This window comes from Lonchura striata, chromosome 2 (genome assembly GCF_046129695.1).
Source record: "Lonchura striata isolate bLonStr1 chromosome 2, bLonStr1.mat, whole genome shotgun sequence".
NCBI lineage: Eukaryota > Metazoa > Chordata > Aves > Passeriformes > Estrildidae > Lonchura > Lonchura striata.
This window is the reverse complement of record NC_134604.1, coordinates 111,575,737-111,597,324: the sequence shown is the minus strand read 5'-3', so window position 1 is coordinate 111,597,324 and position 21,588 is coordinate 111,575,737. Positions and strand designations below refer to the sequence as shown.

The 21,588-nt window shown below is 41.8% G+C and overlaps 1 protein-coding gene across 9 annotated transcripts in view; it reads left to right on the top strand.

Moving 5' to 3' along the window:
* Window positions 1-21,588, top strand: part of AGPAT3 (1-acylglycerol-3-phosphate O-acyltransferase 3) — an 85,471-nt gene that overhangs the window by 22,484 nt on the left and 41,399 nt on the right. For 4 of the 9 annotated variants that reach the window (XM_021540017.2, XM_021540020.2, XM_021540019.2 and 1 more), the window contains exon 2: window positions 15,515-15,635. The exons of 2 other annotated variants lie outside the window; for them this stretch is intronic. The gene's annotated coding sequence lies outside the window, so the exon portion shown is untranslated. Of the gene's footprint in view, window positions 1-542; window positions 586-14,863; window positions 14,885-15,514; window positions 15,636-21,588 lie in introns of those variants that run through there. 3 more of the 9 variants (XM_021540018.2, XM_021540021.2, XM_021540023.3) reach the window with 2 other exon arrangements.

Here is a 21,588-nt window from a genome sequence, read left to right as displayed (position 1 = left end):
GTGCTTGTTCCTTTCATGCTGGAGGATGTGCTTGGCTGGGGATGAGGATTTTGGCCAAGAGCACTGCACCAAAATGTTCCCCACATGGTGGGCTGCTTCTGCATCAAATTCAGCAGCTGTTTCCTTGTATTGCTATCTTCTGAAGTGCTGTCCTCTGCCAATTCTCCCTGTTCTCCCTAAGGAGAATGCACACTGGAGAGCTGATTCATCAGCCCAATGAAGAGTTGTGCTCAAATTAGTCTTTTCCCCATTTTTCAGAGTATTGTCCAGGCATGAACAGGAATGGATGGCACTAGGTAGAGTGTACAGCTCTGGTAGGGATTTATCCTGCATGTTTCTGAAGCTCCTGTTATCCTATTTGGAAGTAGAACTGTTTCTGTCCCTTTTTGCAGGCAGATGCCAGATCTGCTTAGTCTGTTCCCTATCCTGACCTTTTTTATTCTTTTCATCCCTGTCCCCCCAGTTTGCCTGTTCTCTGTTGTCCAACCCCTGTAAGAGAAGTGAACTGACTGATAAAGAGATATACTCCTTTTGTTTTGCAGCTGGGGAGCCAACACTGAGGATTTACATCTAGGTGCTGATAATGTGAGTGCATGAAAAATCTACTTTCTCTCATATTTCAGTGGCTCAGTGCTTATGGCTGGAGAATAGGCTAGCATCTATTATATATAGAGCAGGAGCAGAGAAAGCAAAGAAACAGAACAACAGATTACTGAAAAATTATTTCAGTCTCTAATATGTTCGTAAAGATTTGGGATTTCCCACACACACTTGGGTTAAAATATTGCTCCTCACATTGCTTGTGTCAGGATGAGCCTGGATGTAAGGAAAACTTGCCTCTCTCCTGTAATATCTCCTTTCTGTAGGTTACAGGTACTCATCCAGAATAGTGAAGATAGGGAGGGTCAGGGTAGGAGACATCTTCAGAGCATGTCTGAAGCAGTGGGAGCTGGTGGTGCTTCATGGCAAGCTGTGGAAGGGAGATGTTTGGAAAGCAGTGGTTCAGTGAAGCACTTGGTGGTGTTACTTGCTGCAGTGCTCTGGTTGCTCTGGGACACAAGAAAACAACTCTGTAAAAAAAAAAAAAAAAAAAGTAAAAAGAAATGATTGTAAGGACTGGCCCCTTGTCATCCACTCAGCTTAGACCCTGTTAGGTTACCCTCTAACTTGTTTTTGATCAAATTTGGCCTTCTGGCCTTTCTTGTAGCAGCACTGGTCAAGCTCAAGAGTAGAAGTTCAATTAGCAGTGGCTGCATTGCCTGGCAGGGTGCATGCCAAATGCAGTCCTGCCTTTGCCTTGAGCTCTTCATGTGCCTTGTGAATCAGCACAGAGTCCACTGAAGAAGAAACAGGCTTCTGCAGTAATTTTCCCTGAGCCTGTGGGATTCATATGCTGAGAGGCTGGTTAATACTGTGTTTGATAACCCCTGGAGGTTTGAATGTCACGTTTGGAGGAGGAAGGGGGGAAAATACACCCATGTGAAATGTTCAGACTCAGGATATTGCTCAAACTGGAAATCAAAGGACAATGTGGTGTGCTTTTCTGTCTTTATCAGTAGTTCACATAGGCATGCAAATCCCTGTTTTTTTTCTAATAGCTGTGGGGATTATAACCTCAGTGAGAAAGGTACATATTATAAGGAAGGTTGAAAAAAAAAAAAAAAACCTTGAAAATTTACCTGTCCATCTGAAGCAAAAGTTTATAAAGACAAACCCCCAAGTAACAGAACTGTACTGCAGTATGGCACATAATTCTCATAATGCTTTTTAGCAGAGGTCCTCTCCTCAGTGCCAGTGCTGGCCTTGGCTGGGATTTTGGAGCTGTTCTCTGTGGATTTTTCTCCACACAGGAGAGGATACCTTTGCCAGGGGAGCTGAGTGGATGTATCTGCTTTGATCCCATGTGCAGTGTGCAGTATGAGCAGGCCAGGAGAGCAGGTTTCAGTTTTACTTGTTTTACCTTTTTCATGTTCTTTACATTTGAGTTATCCCACTCCCTCGACTGTCCATCCTTCCTGTGCATGTGCTGCCAAGCTCTCTGGAGGAACCCCATCCCCTGGATATCTGTTCTTGGACTGTTGCTCCAGGAAGTGTCAAATTATCCTCTTCCCTGTTTCACAGGGATGAAGCTAGAGTGTCATTTCCCTGACAGTGGTGTCTCTAAGCCTCTTCTGGGAACAAACTTTATTTCTCTTCCTGCTCACTTGAGTGACCTGTGGAACCTGCTGCCTGAATCCTTGCTTGATTTCTGAGATGAGGGTGGTATCAGGGGCTGTTTTTCACCATCAGCTCTCCAGAAGTACACCCAAAAGACCAGGGTCTCACCTTTCTGCACATCCTGTTGTTTGGGGAAGACAGAAAAGCAGCTTTCTCTCAAGTTTTGCAGCTGCTTTCTCTCTGGCCCAGTGAAGAAGCTTGATCCAGTTGGATGCTGTTCCTCTCAGTATGTGAAATGATAAGGAGCAGGCATGGAGTTTTGCTGTGAGAAGAAGTCAAAGCCTTCTTCCACCCTGTGGTGTGCTTGAATGGTATTTCAGGAGCTCAGGCCTTGCTCAGGAGAGCGACTGCCACTTGTAAAGTCTTATGAACCTCAGTCCCCCAAAAGCTGTAAGCTGATGTGGGGTAGGTGTAGTTGCGGTCAAGGTTTCCAAGGATGTCTTCCAGACCTTTTACCTCCATGTGGTGGGAGTTATCAACAAGGTAACCTGGGCCTTTGCCTTCTGTGGATCCCCAGGCAGCATGAGCAGTATTGATTCCAGCCTGGTGCCTTGACCAGCACCGCTGTCAAATAAACAGTGGGGGCAGTTCTTTGCTAGTCCTGCTGACTGCAGGCCATGGAAAGGTATTTCCAGGCCAGGACCTCATGGCTTGCCTGATGGAGTATCACCTTTTGCCTGGTTCTGCTTGCACAAAATGCTGGGTGCAAATATGTGCAGGGCCCTGTGTGACTGCTGTGACACTGAGGAGGTAATTTCAGCCTTGCACATTTGCTCCAAGAAGTTAAAATACCCAGCATGGGTCTCATCTAAGACCCTTGTCACAGAGGAAAACTGTTGTGATCAGTGTTTTGGAATGGACATAGGGGAACAAAACTTTGTGCCAGACTTATTAATGAGTGAGCACTGATGAATAAAAGGCAAGAGATGGATCCTGAATCTACTTAACCTGCCCTCCCTATGTTTTCATGCCTGTGTGTGCACACTCACTTCAACCACCCTTTTGTCCCTTTTGATTATCCTATACAGCATTTTTGCTGGACCTCCAACCCTTTGGATCTTCCTCATTTCCAGGTTTGTGTCTCTGACTCCTGTCACCTTCCTTGAGGAGACTCAAGGGGAGTGGGCTTCAGGGCATTGAGACTGCACTTGGAGTGGTGTCTGCTTTGCTGGGCTGGGGAAGGGAAGCAAATTTAGCAAAACCTCTGTTAGCTGTTGCCTTCTCAAGGGAAGGAGTTTCTGAGGGAAGGCAGTGTTGCTTAGGGTTTTTAGGATTAGGATAACCAGTGAATATAACAAACCACCTAGGTGTCCCAAATCCCAAGTGTGCCCATGGGGGATTTAGGCCAGGCTTATTTGGAAGGCAGTATAAACCAGCAGACCATGCTTCTCTGCTCATAAAGGGGATTGAGCTTTGTCTTGGGAAAGGATATTTTGAAGCAGAATGATACAAAATAAATCTGGAAATAGTGGTGGTGTTCAGCAATGATGAGGAAGAGGACGGAAGGCAGGGCAAATACTAAAGAACAGTGGCACAAGAGGCTGGAGGGGCCTCAGTGGAAGGCAAAGCAGATCACAAAGGATTGAGAGCTGCAGAAATGGTTCTTAGTATCAAATATAAAAGTCCATTACTTATAAAAGTGCAAAGGGAGCTACTTAGCCCTCTGTTTAGCTACTGCCTTTGATGCTGGCTGTGTATGGGACTTGGATGTGTTCTTGCTGGACTTCCCATGTTGCTTTTTCCACTTTCTTATACCAGGGGCAGGTGCCAGAGGTCATGTTGCAGTCTTAATTCCTCTAAAAGAAGTTACTTTTGTCCCTTGTGTGCTCATGACTGGTCCAGGGAGTGACCCCCTTGGTTTTTTGTGTCCTTGGGAGCTTTGTGTTTGTGGCCTGTGTTGAGGAGCCAGCTGGGATCTGGGGGATGTCTGCTCAGAGGAGCACATCACAGAGCAGGATGTGTGAGCAGCTGTAATTACACATGGCTTTCACCTGGCTGTGTGTTAGCCTTTCAGTGCACAGGTTGTATGTGGTCAGTTTGACACCCAAATACTAAAAAAAAATCCACAGAACAGCTAAGTCTGGGCATTAAGTAATAGAGGAAAAGTGAGGATTGCCAAAAGGCAAACCCCATTTCATTCACAGTGCAGGTTTCTGAACAAACTTCCCTTGACGTGCTTATTCTGGAATTTAATCCATTTTGAAAAAGGGATTATCTAATTCATAAATGATAGACAAACTGCCTCAGAATTTTCATGTGAACTAAATAGCTTTTAATCTAGGAAATAAGAATAAATCAGATGTGCTCCTTCTGTCACAGATAAATTTTCCTTAAGCAAAACTAACTTCATTTTGTTTAGTGCATGTGTTTTGTTGTTGGTTTTTAATAATTAGTGAGAAATCTGATGCTTTTTATCCTCTCTGAAGTTTTGCATGCTTCTCCTTTCTTGCTTTGGGGTACTTTACAGTGATAAAGAAACTTTTTTTTTTCTTAGTAGAGAAGGAGCAACAGCGAGAGAATTGCCTTTTTTGGTGAATTTTATGTTGCTATGAGAAGAGGGTCCTTGAATTCAAACTAGATGTTTTCTTGTCTTCAGTTTTCTGCACAAGACTAAAATGAAATCACAGCTGCACGGGAAACATTTTAATCAGTAGGGAAAATATTTCACAACAAGATGGAGTTAGGCGGGTTTGCTCAGTTAAAACCTTCCAGAACAGCTTGTTTTAAAATTAACCTGGAGTCATTCTGGCTTCCATAGTGCAGCAGTTCTGTAGTGCAAGGTCCTTGTAGACAAATATACAAAGGTCAGTCTGAGACTGAGGTAATTAGGGCATGTATGTTTTTAACTTCCAAAGTGTATTATTTTTTGAAGATCCACACTTTACCCTGTGGAAAATCTCTGACTTGGGTGATGTGCACTACATGAAGGTGGTAATAACCTGCCACTGACCAAACCTATTTATCTGATACCAGGCTGTGTGCTGAGCATGGTTTCATACTCTGGAGTCCCTCAACCATCTGTTGTTTACCCTGGGATCAGAGAGCTGTCAATGTGTACGTAATGCCAGTTGGTAAAATACTTAAAAGAGCACAGCTGAGTGATGGGACATGTCTGTCTTATAGGTAGGGAGTACCTGGAAGGAAAACAGAGTTCTTTAAGGTCAGAGGAGAGAGAGATTTCAAGTTAACACACACACGTATGTATTGTCTTTACCCACCCCATCCCAACTTCTGCTGTTTCAATTGGTGTGTTGAGAGATCTAGCATAATGCCAAAATCTAAAATAGTTGTGGCTAGATAACAGCTTTCTAGAGCAGCAAATTAAAATACTGTTAGCTTCAAAATGCAAGTTTTCTTCCCATTTTGTTGATGTAAGACCCTGTCTTAAACTATTTTCTTTTTTTTGTGAAAGTTTACTGCAACTAGCAGAAGCTTCCCTGACACAGTTTTGCTTTTCCTGTTCATTTGAGATATCACTTTCCACACAAATAAGCCACACTACACCTTTGATTAACTGTATCCTGTCCTTGAAAATAAATCTTCAGCTAATTTGCATAAGATCAGAGGTACAAAGTTATTGAGATAAATATATTGGAGGTAGAGGGCCAGGAGTCTTCAGGCAAGGAGGTAAAAGCTATAAGGGAAAAGGATAAGGAAGAAATTAAGTAGTCTTTTTATAGTTTGAGTATTTGTATGAGCTGAGCTGCTGCTGTTCCTGCTAACTTTTAAGGGTTTGTTGAAGTATGGTGTGTCCTGGAGTTTGGGGTTGTGGTTTGTGTTGTTTTTAACAGGTAACTCACAAGGTGTCTTGAGGGGTTTGTTTTGTGGGGTTAGACAATTAGAAATACTTAAAAGTGGCAGTTTTTAAGCTTGAGTCTGAAGAGAGCATCTAATCAGAATGACAGATTATACTGAGGAGTTTGCTTTCTGTGTTTTGGATGGGTTGGGTTGGTTTTTGGGTTTGGGTTGTTTTAAGCACTTCTTTGGAACTGAGGAAGCATTGTTCTGTGTGCAGCCTTAAACTTGTGTGGTGTGATGTACTTGTTGCAGTGCTCAGTAGCCAGGAGTCATAAAGCAGAGTTCCCAGTAGGGTGTATTTTATGGTAATGCTTCATCAGAGATTGTGCTTCTTTTAGAAAGACATAAAGGAATAAATATAGAACAACTCAGATGCTAAAAATAACTACTTGCATTGACGTCTACTTTTTTTTTTTTTTTTTCCTTTAAAAGAGACCTTTTGGATATTTAGCAAGATGCATCATATCTGCTCAGAATCCTTTTGGCTCCGGTGATGTCTTCAGGGACAGACAAGTCAGCTGATCTTAGAAAATAGCTTATCTTGGTTTGACTGAAGAGTGCAGTGTGGGGATAGAGCAGATGCTGAGGAAGAGACTTGATGTGGGTAATGGAATGAGAAGTTAGTTTAATTACTGCAGCTGTAGAAGCTGGGCATTTATGATCTCAAAGATTAGAAGGCTGCTCAGCTCTTGTGTTTATGGGGAAAAAAAAGGATACTAAATACTTCAATCAAACCCTGAGATATGTAACTGATCTCACTGAAAAGATGGTCCCTTGATAGGAAAGCTGCTTTCACTGAATGGCTTCAGTTACAGTCTGGGATATAGTAATTCTGTCATCCTTTTAACTGTGAGATGAGGGAATGAATAATCTTCTAAAATGTCTCTAATCCTAGAACCTGAGATTTTCGTAGCAGGAGGATGACTTACTTGATGTGGATTTTCAAGTCATTCTCACTTTGCAGATGAACTGCTTTGGACACGATTCCTTGCACATACCTGGCCACTTGATTCTGTTCCAAAGAGGGAACTTTGTGATGTGTAGTGTGAGAGTGAGCTGGTGAATCAGTTAACACTTGTAAATCAGTCTAAGATTAGATTATTACTTCAGTGCCATTTGAAATGTATGCATTCAGTGCCAGGCTCCTTTATTTACAAACTGTGCAGACATTTCAGTATCCACAAAGTTCGAGATCACCCCCATGGCCTGGTGCTGCCAGGGGTGGGTGGTGTGGTGCAGGGGGGATGAGGGCTCAGGCCTTTTGGGCATCTCCCAGGTTGTGCAGCATCAGACAGATGCTGGTTTATGATGCTTGGAGCAGCCCATTCCTGCAGCCCATTCCAGGGACATGACCTGCTCATCCACAGCCAGCCTTCCTCCCCGGCTGAGCCAGCAGCACATCCCTCTGCCTTCCCCAAGGGCTGCTGTGCCTGCTTCTCCCTTTGAACTTGAGAACAGGGCAGGTGCAAACTGCAGTTTAGACATAAAAATAGCCATCACCTGCTTCAGTCAGGCTGTGCTGGGGTGAGCTGGGGTCTGTGCCAGCCCTGGCTGGCCAGGCAGAGTGGTCTGGTGAGGATTTCTCTGCCTGTCACAGGTGGAGTGGTGAGGCCACGGGGAGGAGCGTGGACAGACCCTTGGCAGGGCTGCTCCCTGGGCTCTGCAAGATTAATAAAACACCCTGTGTCACCCTTTGATCACAAGTATTTTTGTCTCCTCAGCTGTGTGCTCTTCTGTTTGACTTGGTTTCTTTCCCTCCCCTCTCCCTGCTTTTAACCAAATTTACTCTCCGGTTCTGTTTGACCAAGGAAGGGCAGTGTAAAGATAATGCTTCCTCATAGGAATTAATCACATTGTTATTTTAGATTTCAAGCCTCATCAGGCTTCTGGAGATCTATTGTTTATGTGTATTTCTGGTTAATTAAAAATGCTATTAAGATGATATTAAAAAACTTCCCTTGTGTAAACAACGGGAAAAAAGGCAGTTTAAAACTCCAATGTACAGGTCCTCCTGCAAAAGATGAGCTAGGCCTTCTCCACCTCCACTGTTAGCTTTACTGAAGTTTGTATTTTGAATTTTTTATCATTATTTTGTTGTTAGACACTGTTCTCTGGTATGAGTATGAATATCTATAGTATGCATTGTATAATTTTTATGAGAGCCTGAAGAGGTGATGCATTCAAAATTATCATCTCATTCACTATGAAATTACTTTACCCATAACAAAGAATAATATTTTTTTTCTCAGGATAAAGGTGTATTAAACTGGTTTTTTTCCTTGTTTTGTCCTGGACTGGGATATGATAGCAAATGCAGCTTGTTTCACTGTTGCCTCTTTAGATCTTACCTGCAGCAGTTCAGAATTTTAAAGGTTTCTTTAAAAGACTTTTACCTTATACCTCAGTGCAGAATGCTAAGGACAGGGAGCAACCTTCATTAATTTAAGTGCTTTATAATAGATTTTATATCTAAAGTGCACTTCATTAAAGTTCTTAACTAGATTGCCATTCTAGAGCCTTTTAATTTCACTTGAACTTGAATTATGAGTAGTGAATAAACAAATACTGATAGTTTAATCTAACCAGGGGGAGTAAAGTAGCTCTTGAGGAGGAGGGTCCCTGAGCTTCACACGGGCTTGTGCCCAGTGCTGGGATGTGAGTGTCTCTTGGATGATGTCCAGGGTGAGGTGGATGACAGTGAGGCAGACCAGGGACAGTGCTGGGGGATATTTTTAGCCCAGCCTCCTTGAGTTGTGACCCTGGTGACAATCTCTTGCTAAAGGGGCCTTAAGGTAGGCTGGGAAAGGATGTGGGTGAGCTCAAGGTGATGCAAGTCTGGCATGCTGGCACACACAGGTGGCTGAGAGTTTTAATCCTGATGTCACTGACACGTCACCTACACATTTTCATTTTGGAACCTTACAGATTCAAAGCTGGTAAAGGAAAGATATTTCTGCCAAAGATTTGCTGCAGGTCTCAAATCCCATGAGACAGCTCCTTCCTGTTACCTTTGCCTGGGAGTTCCTAAGGAAATTACTATTTTGGAGTAACTGGAAAGTCTGCTTGTGGAAGATCAGAGCATGAAAATTAATGATCAATTAATTTTCACAGTTGTAACAGTTTCTTGTTACTGAGTAATTATGAAGAATTGTGTCTAGGATTTTTTTTTTCCCTGACTGAAGTCCACTTAAAGACCTACAGCTCTAAAAGCTACCTGTAAATCTATTGCACACCAAAGAAAACGTCACAGGATTAGGAGAAAAGCTGATGCAGCACCTGGGGGCAGTTCAGGGACCCTCAGCCCCAGGGTTTGAGGCAGGGCACAAAATGAAGGTGGCAGAGGACCACTGTGGTGAAAGGGATGTGCTGGTCAGCTAGAGGAAATGATGGAAGCCAGAATGATGTTTGCAACTGATTTTATTTGTTTGTTATTTAAGAAAAAGTGAAAGAGGAGAGAAATGAGTAAGATCTTGTTCTGCAGATCACTCCTGTGTTTGTGTCCCACACTCACTCCACTCAGGTCTCTCTCAGTAGCATTTCAGTGCTGATTACAGCACCTCTCCTTGTTTCTGTGGAAGGCTGTGCTTTACATAGCTCTGTGTTCTGCTATTGCCATAAACATATTCTATAATGGGCTTATTCTAAAGAAAAGAGTATTCCAGTGTTTAAAAGAAAAAAGCAATTCTTGGGATTACTCTGAACATGACAGACTTATATATTGCAATAAAGAAAAAAAAAAAAGGTACAATTAATGGTCATTTGCAAAAATAAATTAGGTCCATTCTTAGAGCCTACTTCTTCCCAGAAGTCAATTAAGTCAATTTAGGCAACACTTATGGATGAGCTTGCATCAACATTCAAGATTTACTCACTATTTAAATTTCATTAATAAACCCATCTAAACCCCAAGCATTCCCAAACACAAGGAAATGCAGAAACCTTGGTTAAGCCTGCTCAAATTCCCCTCTTACTCTCTCATGCTGTTTTTCATGTAGGCCTTTAATCAGGGATAAGTCATGGGGAAACCTCAGAGGTAACCAGGCTGTAAGAAACTGCAAGGCTGTAAGAATTTACTCTTGGGTGTAAATCTGTCTGGACTGAAACTGGGATTAGATTTCCCAGAACAGGGCACACTTCACTTGGTTCAAGGATGTTCTGTCATAGTTGTTTAGGGCAGCTGTGTGTTTCCCAGCTTCATTGTCACATGGCTGTGCTTTCCTGTCCTGTATTTGAAATTCTCTCCCATTGGAAACTGGGAGTGAGATGAAAGTTTTCCAGCACTACTGAGTTAACCTGCCAAGGACTTACCCTGATTCTGGGCTCTAGCAAGAGGAGAGTTACACTCTTTCACCAAGAATAATTCAGCCTCTTCAAGTTGGACCAGAGTTGTATCAAACCTGCTGCAATGACCTCAGCCATCACCTCCTCCAGGTGTTGCCACCCACTGAAGAAAGAACCATGTGCAGCTGTGTGGCAAGCACAGTTCTCTCCCTCTCTAAGGATTTTTCATAGAGGTGCACAGAGAGAAGTGAAAGAGAAAACAATTTCTATTTCTGCTCCTTGTTTTTCCTGTATGGAATGTGTTTGGAGAATTGTTTACCTGGAGTGATTGCTTGATTGGATTCTGGTGAGGATTGTTTGAGCGAATCCAACCCACCTGTGGCTGGACTCTTGGGAGAGGGTCATGAGTTGGGGGCAGTTAGAGAAAGTAGTATGTAGTTTTAGTATCTTCCTTTTTATATAGTATATTAATGTATTTTAGCACAGTTATAGTAAAGAAATAATTCAGCCTTCTGAACTGAGTCAGACATAGTCATTTCTTCCCATTGGGTTCGCCTGCATTTAGAATACAGCTGCTTCAGCCCCTGCAGTTCACAGCTGGGAAATTACAGAGCAGTTTGCCTATAAAAAATGAGTAATGATAAGAGCCCACCTTCATCAGGGGTCTACAGTGACACTGTGCTGTGGATTGTTGCAGCTGAGGTGGGTGCTATGGAGCAGTGATCCCTGGCAGAAGGCTGGGATGGACAAGAGGGGGCAGCAATGTTTTAGGCTGCCACAGCTGAACCTGATCCAGGATGTTCATCCATCAGAACCCTGGCTCCACATGGTTAGGGACAGGGTTAGATGAAACTTGTGGGCTGCTGATGCTCAAGTTCTTCTGATGAGTAAACACAGAACTTTGTGGAATTATGAGGCCACAGATATATTCAACCATTTCATTTTTGCTTGTCTTTGAGAGAAGCTCAAAGAAGGGTTTTGTTGTAAGTTGCAGTGGAAAATGAATAGCTTTGTTTGCTGAAGAAGTCTAATTTCCATCTTGGAAAGGAGAGAATTTGTCTGTCATTGGTCCATCTAGGTCAGTAGTTTGGCTTACTTCCTTACTAAAGGATTTACAGTCAATGCAGTGGCTGGTATTTGCTCTGTCATTTCTGTGTCAGTCAGGATTCCAGTTCTTTTTCCTCTCTACACCACCCCTGACAGCTGTGCCAAGAAGGTTCACAGGTCAGTTAGTTAGAAGGAAACCACTTCTGATTGCTTGTTGTAAACCCATCATAACTTACTAACATCCTCTCTGGTTTTCCTGCTGTGAGTGAAGACTTATTTTTTTTGAAAGCACCTTCAAGTCAATAATTTCCAGTTCTCATTAGGGCAGTGTTTTGTTTTTAGAGGCTCTCTTTCTGAGAGGTGGTCATAGTTGTAGGATGGTAGCAGGAAGGAATTTCTTGAAGTCATTCTGTCAGTGATGGATGATTCCATAAGACATTGAAAGAAGGACATGCCATGAAATCAGCTTTTCTATCTAGGGAGAAACTCAGCTTGTTATTAAAAATACATTATAATTTCTGCCCCTTTTTCCCCTGACATTAGTCCATCAGTATCAGGTTATTATATAGAAGATGACCTTTAGAGAGGGAACCAAGCTGTGCAACCAGGGGAACTAGGGATTTAAGGATATTGATGCTTCCTATAGTGAGGAAGAAAGCTGACCAGAAAATACTTTCAGTAGTTTTAATAAATTATTTAAGAATTAGGAAAGAAGGGGTGGAGGAAATAAAAAGGAATGCAATGTTCTTCTTGTGAGATGATGCTGAAGATAGAGTTTTGAATGGCCACTTTTAAGTCTTCTATGCCTTGATTGTTGGAGCACTGAGAATATTTTCAAAGCTGTGGTATCACGAAGTAGCTAATGGAAACACGGATTTGAAGGTTATATTGAATTCAGTACAAGGTATTGTGCAAGAAGGAAACTGTGTTTAAGTGCATGCACATTTATATTTAATTGCAGGACTGTTTTGAAATGGAAAAATACTTGTGTGTGTATGTTTAAATGTGACCCTCATCTTCAATGTACTGCTAAATGTGTTTGTTCCATTTTAGAAGACATCAGAAAAGCAATTTGATACAGCTTTCAGTGTCCAGTACATGATGTTTTATATATATATATATATATATATATTTCAATACATTTTTTCCCAAGTGAGAAAGATGAGGATCTCAAATGGGAAGACCTTCTCTCATTCTTTGGAGCTCAGGTACCTCTTAGCAGGCACCAGTACAATAAACAATGCCAGATCAAAGCTTGCTTTCAGATTCTGCTCTCTTGCATAACACTACTGTTGTTCAGTCTTGAACTAGAAATTATTCTCTTACCACTTGTACTCTTTCATTCTGGGAACTTTGACCTCAGTTTTATCAGTTAAACTAAAATGTCTGCATAAGAGTTGCTGTACACAGGCAATGAAAAAGGCAAAGATCCTTTTGATAGCCCATGGAAGGAGTTTTCAAGAAGTGCTTCAAGACCAGGAAATGTTCTTGTTCCAAGGAGCAGCTCAACTTGTGTTGCACTGGTTTTAGGGATCCCTTTGTTGTGGGATAATGGGAAGCAGGATGAGATACTGCTTGTGACTTGCTGAGCTTTTTTAATGAACACTTTTTATTGCCACAGTTGCATGTGTGGATTTTAATGAAAACAAAATGGCTAATGTTGTTATTTTAAATTTAGCAGTATTTGTCATACAGGTATGCAGGAATGTTATGGTAATTTTTTTATACTTTAGCCTGTAAGCTAGCTTCCCCCCAGCTCTGTAAGTCACAGCATCACCTTCCCCCATCAGCACTGACAACTGAACCACCTGCTTTTGGTGATGCTTTCATAGACCCTTTGATGAATACTTAGATGGAACAGCTACAAAAACAGTTGGAGTTAAAGAAAGCTGCTAATGTGTCATAATAGGGCTTCCTTAAGCATGTAGGTTTACTGTTCCCAAAAACTTCTCCCAGAGATTTGCTGTTCTCAAGGATTCAAGCCTGAATTTACTCTTGACCAGCTGATACCTGTCTGTTCTGGTTTCAGCAGCCTTTTTTTGCCTGAAGTGGTTTATTTTCCTTCCTTGTGGTTGTCTTTTCTGTCTTATGAGGAGCAATTGCATCCCAATCCTGTGGCTCCATTCTTCATGGCCATGGTGCCTGTAGTGTTAACACCTCATGCACCTTCATGTTCAGATTGCTTCCCAGCTTTGTCACCAGCTGCCATAATTACTCTTTTTTTTTTGTATGCAAGCCATTAATCAGTTAAAAATGGACCAGAAGACTGATTGTTGGGGTTTGTCTTTTCATCAGTTACTTCCAAAAAGATTGCAGATTTTTCTTTCTGTGCTTTCAGGCACCATCACTTTTGGACATAATCTAGTGCTGTCACAATTCCTCTGTCTCCAAGTTTACACTTTTAATGTGATGTCACATGGAAAAGTATGTTTGTTGAATATCCAGATAGCTGAGACTTGTATTTATTTTAAACACATTCCCAATAACCAACCTGTCTTGTTATGATCTTCTTGTAGCTTCATGTTCTGATTCTTCTTTGTCAGTCTTTGCTGAAATCTCACATGCTGTTGATGAGTTCTGTAGCCTTTCTTACATGTGGCAAGTCAAACTGGTTTGTGAAAGTACTGGCACTAAAATCTTGAAATCAATCTGCATCTTCTGCATTTTTAAAGATTTAAGTATAGTTGACTTTTAATTGAGTGTTGAGCAGAGGCATGTGTTGGTTTTGTTGGGTGGATTAGAAGGCAAAAAGTTGCAAAAAGCAGTGTGTGTTTTTCAGATGTTTGCATGGTCATGTTTTCCTTCTCTTTAGTGGCAGTGGTGTGAGGTGATGCCCTTCCAAAAGCCAGAAAATGTGTTTTGACATAAACCTGGCCTTGGACAATGTCCCAGCCTGGATGGACTGGCATTAACTGTCTGCAGAACTAAAGCTGAGCTGGGTGGGTAGGAGTGTCAGGGTAATAATGGGTGTTTCCTGGTACACTTTGGTTCCTACAACAGAGTTTTGTCTGAAGTAGGTTGGAATTAAGCAGTGTTCCAGTGGCATCATGTCCAGGGTCAGTAGGTAGTGTATTAACCCACCTGCCTGGTCCCTATTTCTGTTCCTCTGATAACATTGTCACAGAATTCTTTTAGTGTCTGAATGTTTTATCACTGGTTACAACCTCTGGTAGGTACATGCTGGGTGTCCTGATCAAACATTTATATTTGCAGACTCTGCATCCTGGTTAAAATAAGTTATAAATGAAGTGATCCGTTGGAGAGGAGCACTCTTTGTTCTAACCAGTTGCTAAAAGAGTGGTGGGTTATAGAAATGCTTTGTGCTAGCTTTTGTGATATATTAACTTGCTGGGCACATGTTTAAAGAGTATTTTTTTTTTCTTTTTTTTTTTTTTCAAGGAAAAGCAAGTTTGCACTCTGGTAAATCTGAGTGTCTTCGGGGCTTTTCTCATTTTTGAAGTTTGGGTTGTAGATTTCATGAAACTTTCATGGTGTGAGGCTTGTGAAATTAGATAACACGCTTTAAACAAGCCACCTTTCGGTAAAGTACATCTCTAATTACTGAGACTAAATTATGTGGAAAGTGAGCTTGTGTCTGAAGTAAATCTCCAGTTCAGTAATCTAAAATTAAATAATGATTAGCTTAATTGCTTGAGGATCATAAAAACACTCTTAATAAAATATAGGGATTAAGTGTGTGTTCTGAGAGCAGATAATTGCTTCTGCTTCATTTTCAGTAATTTCTCTCAAGACAGGGTTTGGAGGTAAGAGAAATAAAATAACCTTTTGTTATGCTGATTAGTAAAGCCAAGAAAAGTAGGCTAGTTCTTATGTATGCAAGCCCTTGCTCCTGTCTGAATAGAAGCTGCAATTTCACTATTAGTGGTAAATTTAGAACACTTGCTTTTAATTTCATAGATATGTGCCAGTTAGTCCCTCTGAAAGCAATAGTAGTTGGTACCTGTGGAGCTGAGTATAGTAATATATATGTGAAGAAGGATCAAGTAGGGCTTTTTTTTTCTTCAGAGAAAGGAAAAAGACTCATAATTTTACTAAGAAGTGTTTGAGTTATTCATTACCTGGGTTGTCAGTTGCTTGTTTGCATTGCATTTTGCTTCTAAACAAAATATTTTTACCTTCATTCACTGGAGAATGTCTTTTTTGCTTATAGGCAAATGAGAAAGCAAATCTCTTGAGACATAAGCAGTGGTACTTCCCTGGAGGGAGGAGATGGGGATTCTGCTGTTGCTCTGAGTGTTGCCAGGTGCCAGAAGTGGTCCCCAGTGGTGGTGGTAAGAAAGAAATCTTCCCCCATGTTTCTGTATTTGTGTTTTGTCTGCAGCAATATGCTTTTGGGAGGGGGGAAAAAAATACGGGTGTGCAAATCCTGTTCTTTTCACAGAGCTGCATGAACTGCTGGGAGAGGGGTCAGATGTCTCCCACTGGGAGAATTTTAGTTTAGGAATGAAATCAGGATTTGAGCTTGTTGCTTCTGCTGCCTCATGTATACTGTATCTGATGGTAATCATTGTAGCAGGGATTGAATCATAAATAAACCTTTGTGGGACTCTAGAAATACTTACCTGTCTTCTCCTTCCTTAAATGTAGAAGGGGAATTATGTCCTTATTGTGCTTGAAGGACCTCCTTTATGGGGTTCATGGAAATCTCGTCTTTGATGTCCTAGGGGTCATCCTAGGCTGCCTTTAATCTGAACATCTTTAAATTTTATCCAATAAGTGGGTATGAAAATGTTAAGTATATCAGCAAGCTTTCCACTTTTTGCCTTTTTTTGTAGTCTGTCCTACAAACAGTGACAGGGAAGGTGGAAAGCTGCTGAGACCCTGCTGACACAGCAGTAGAGCAGTTTTTTTTCAGGACAGGATCTTAAAATCTGTGATTACTGTCAGATGTTGACATTTAAATGGTGATCTCTGATAACCTGCCCCTTCAGGGGCTATTAGTAGATTTTTTTGGAAGAAAATAATTTAATCCTGGTGATTTTGCAAAGACTTGAATTATTGCTTTGATATTGTATCACCTTTCAAGGTCTATTGTAGGACAAGTAGTCTCCCTAAAAATGTTAATTTCTGTGAGATATTTGTCAAAGCTGTGTTTCATAAAGCAGCACATACTAGAACAGCCACAATCTGTGTTCAGGTTATGTATTGACCCTGTGCAAAGTTACATCCCTTTAAAATGTACTTTTTCCTGCAGTAAAGGAAGTGAAAGGGTTGACCCCAGCTCATTAGGTGGGCAAATGGACACTTCCTGCAAGCCCAAAATACCCTTGGGTCAAAAATTTTACCCCCAAAAATTGGCTATTGCAGCTGAACCTGGCTGACTGCCTGCAGCTTTGGTGTGTGGAAGGACACCCAGTAGGTTGATTTATTAATGTAGCCTTGTCCCAGTGCCATGGTGACTAGCTGCTTTCAAAACTGGGTGTGTAAAATGTTTTTGCCTGTGTTCCTTGACACTGGTATAGGAGCAATTCCCCAGAAACACAAGAAAGCCCTTTTTAAAATCTAGTTGCTGTTTTGTAGGATACTTTTCAACTTACATGGATGCAATTTTTGCTTTTCTTTTTTGTGTGTAAGGCTTGAAAAGGCCATTGATGAGTTCCTGAAAAGCTAAAATATTCTGGGGTGGGGGGGAGCAAAATTTTGGATTGTGACAGCTCTTGAATTCTCAAGCTGTGCTTCTGTTCAGAGAAGAGAAATCTGAGTTTCTCTTGCCCAGCCCTGCAGGGTGCCAGGCCTGTGACCTGTGCCCTTGTGTGATGCTGCCTGGGTGTCTTGTCTTGGGTCACTAGAACCTGCAATGAGGAATAATTTGGAAATTAACTGTTCTGAGTGACTGAATGGCCATACTGGAAGCTGCATGGATTGAATAACCCCCTGAGTAATTCCTTCAGCCTTCACTTTTTTGATTGCCCAGTGGAGGCCACCCAGATGATGAGGTGGCTGGAACACCTCCACCTTCACTGTGATTTTCATCTGCTGCTGTTGTCCTTATTGTGTGTCTTACTGATGGGGGGGGGGGGGTTGTCTCTCAGATCTATCAATGTTATAATTTGTAGAAATTGCTGCAAAGTCAATTTTTATAAAAATTCTGTTGGGACCACAAAGAGGAAAAACCAAACACCCTGAGTAGTTCCTCCAGCCTTCACTTTCTTGATTGTCCAGTGGAGAGGGGGCTGGAACACCTCCACTGTGAGAAAAGGTTGAGAGAATTGGGATTGTGCAGTCTGGAAAAGAGAAGGTGACCTTATTGTGGCCTTCCAGTGCCCAAAGGGAGCTGCAAGAAAGATGGAGAGACACTATTGACAAAGGCCTGGAGTGATAGGACAGAGGGAATGGCTCCACACTGAGAGGGGGTAGGATTAGGTCAGATATTGGGAAGAAATTCTTCCCTGTGAGGCTGGTGAGGTCCTGGCACAGGTTGCCCAGAGAAGTTGTGAATGTCCCATCTCTGGAAGTGTTCAAGGCCAGGCTGGATGGGGCTCTTGAGCAACCTGGGATAGAGGCAGGTGTCTCTACCCATGGCAGGGGGGTTGGAACTGGATGATCTTTAAGGTTCCTTCCAGCTCAAACCATCCTGTGATTCTGTGATTTGTTATCTGCTGCTGTTGTCCTTATTGTGTGTCTTACTGGGGGGATTTGCCTTTCAGATCTATCAATTTGTAGAAATTGCTAGAAAAGTCAATTTTCATAAAAACTCTGTTGGGACCACAAAGAGGAATCTTTGGATTCCTCAGGCTAGACCTGAAAGCAGCTCACAAAAGCAGTCATGGCAGACACAGTTTCAAGAGTTTCTACAGTTCAAGCAAGGTGAAATGTAAAGTATATTGGAAGACCAGTTACAGTCCCTGTTTTCATATTTAATTTACCAGTGTGGAGGCTGTGGCTAGGTTTCAAAGCCTGTAAGACAGGCCTCTCCACTGGCAGAGTGATGTTCTGAAAAGCTGCTCCCAGAGGTGTGATTCCTGCTGTTAGTCTGGTGTAGTCTGGTTTTTAGGCAGTCAGTTTTGCACAACTTGCAGAAGTAATGTTCTCTCCTATCTGTTTTTCATAAATAGGCACTGAGTTGTTGCACCTTTGATTTGGAGGAAGGGAGCAGGACAGTGCTTTTTTTTTTTTTCCTGTGGCATTCACTTCTCCTTACTCTTCAAGATCTGCACCCCATTAAGCTTTGTGCCTCTTTCCTAAGGAAAGAGCAGCCTTGCTGATCAATGCTGGATATATTTAAGGCTGGAACCCAGCACTGTCAGCCCTGCCAGGGTGGTCACTGCTCTGGACCAGCACAGGATCCACTTCCAGCTGGGGGTATCTGCTGGTGGAACTCAAGGACCAAACTTGATCTCCTGGGGATGCTTATTTTGTGAAGAAAAAAGTAATCCAAACTGAAAGTGCTTTCTTAGAAGCCATAATGGCATTTACTATTTCCTAATTGTTTTGAAAACGTCAGTGCTGTTGTGGGAACAATTGTTTTCACATGTGGAAGTTGTGAAGGCCACACATTCAGGTCCTTTGGCAGTACTTTCCAAAGCAGCAGAAAGCACAGCTTTAAATACAAATACTTTCACAGGATGTGCTTCAGGACAATATTACTGTGCCTTAGCAGCAGGGCTACTTTTGATTCAAGGCTTCGTTTGCCCAATCTCTGCACCTGTGTCTCCCTCTGGAGAGAGCCTTCCTTTCCTCCTTGGTTGTGCTGTTCAGGTTTTGTCATAGTTGAGACAGAGACAATACAAAGCAACACACTCCATTTTCAGAAGGCTTCAAACCATTTTTATTTCTAGCATGTGTGCTTTTTATACATTCTTACAAAACTCATAAGTTTACACTTTACTCATTGGTCACAAGAGACAAACAAAGTGCTTATTGGAATAGACTGTTGCAGGTTTCTCTTATATATCCTGTTTCTTTCTTGGTTTCTATGTCAATGACCTCGGTAGGAAATTCTTTTGGGCTAGACATGGATCCTCTGATCAAACTTCCTTTTGGCTCACAGAAGTTGCTGTAAAGCCTCTTCCACAATGTTTAATGGGATAAGAGATGCACAAGAGTCCATCAGCCTGAGACTGAGGAGTCAAAGATCGCAAAACCAAATTGTGATTGCAGAGGGCTGATAAGGGACACCCTCAAAAAGCTGAACAAACCCCCTCCTACAGGATGTAAGAAGACAGAGAGGCTCAGTGCAGTGTGAGCTGGTGATGGGGCTGCTGGGCCCTTGTGGCACTGCAGGACCTGGCTGTGCTGGCACGTTTTGCAGGTCACTTCTGGATGCTCTTTGCCGTGGCTTTGTGAGCTTGCAACGTGTTCAAAGTGATCTGGATACTTTGGATCCATGATGCAAGATGGGAACAAAATGTCTGAGCATCACCTTGTGCAGTTCTATTTCCTGTGCTGAAGATATAATAATGCCTCTTATTACTGTCCCGTGTGTCCTGGGTTAACTGTTCCCTAGTGTGCTGAAATTATCTACTTTATGAAATACAAAACACCTCAAAACCCAACCCAAACCTAAACAAAATACCTCAAACCCAACAGTTTAGCTTAAGATATATCTTTTTGGTAGAGATGTGGGATGAGTAATAACTGTAAAAGCAGTTACACAAGCAAACCTTGAGGACATGCTGACCTTAAGCATGAGTTTAGAGTGAGCCTGTAGTAGTGCCTGGGAGGAGAGGCTTATGAGCAGTCAGTCAAACCAGGCATAGAAAAAGCTCCCAGTTGCCTGGAAGTAATGAACTTACTGACAGTAAAATACTTCTGATTAAGGCAGTGAAGTTTCAATTATTCCAGTTATTTAGAAATCTGGTTTATTACAGTTGAGGTAAAAATAATTTAAATAGAATTAATAAAAAGTAGTTCATGTTTAATGGCCTTAGAAGTGAATGAAATCTGCAGATTCAAGAAGTAATTATACATTGCTGATTAAATAGCATGAAGTTCCTTGTTCTATGTCTTGATTGGAGAAATTTTGATTCTTTTAGATTAGTTCTGGTAATCAGACCAGGCTTCCTGTTTGTTTATTTTAAATGAAGCTAGTCTGGTTTGCTGGACTCATTGTCTATAAATGTGTCCTGTATTAACACATTGCATTGAACTGCAGGCAGTTTGTAATACCCTTGAATATCTGATTTTTTTGGCATGTAATTGCAGATGAGCTGAGGGTTATTCTGGCACATAAAAATGAATCATAAAAGCATAAATGCTGCTTCTCAAACTGCTACTCAGCCCGACTGAGGAGCCTTTGAAGAACAGTGCCAATCTAGTAGTGGTGACATTCATAATTCCAGTTTGACACATAGGGTCTTTTGAATATGGAGCATTAGTACAGTGAATACCTCTCCTTACTAATTAGCTTCTAATTTTTCAGATGATGGTGAGCAGTTTTTGACTTGTCAGTCAAACTGTTCAGAAATGCTGCTCCAAGAGAAATCACTTTTATACCAGTAATTCCACATTCTACATTTCTTCCATGATTTTATAACTGTTCCAGCAAGAAACAATCTCTGCTTTTGTGGGCTTTTTTTGTGTCTCTGACAGAAGTGGAAGCAATACAGAGGAATGTATAGAAATGTAGGAATTTCCACTCAGGTAGCTGCCCACCTGGCTGGGGTTATGATCACTGAGAGATCTCCTGTGGTCAGATCAGTGTCAGTATTTGTGGCACTTGTAGGACTGAAAAAGTACCCACAGTAGCAGAATATTTGAATGTCCTTTGTCTGGGTCTGTCAGAGCCAGTTTAACATGAGACCATCTGTAAAAAGTCCCAAAGTTTCACTATAAGCTGCGTTGCTGTCTGAATGTTGCTGGTGGAAGGCAAGTGTGGATTTCTAGTGGGCCTGTCATTCCTGGGATTCCTGCAGCCCTCAATAAAAGGGTATTTAGGTCATGTCTCTCTCAAACATTACAGTAAAAAGCCACTGCTCAGAAGAAGCTGAACAAGGGACGCTGAATCGTGACAGTGCTGACCAGTCCTGGATTTGTGATCTTTGTTGGCAGCATATTTCAAAAATCTGTGTGTTACCACAGAAGGGTCCCCTGCTCTGCAGAATCCAGATGGCCTAAATTAGCTATATATGCTGCTAGAGGCCTATTTAGCAATAGAATGCCAAAGCCACCCAGGAGATGGGAGATATTAAGAAAAGGTGAGAGCAGTAGATGTTTCTTTTTAAGTTTTTTATCTGACATGGATTTTAAAGACAGATGGAATGTTTACAGAGTGGCTGCTGTTTA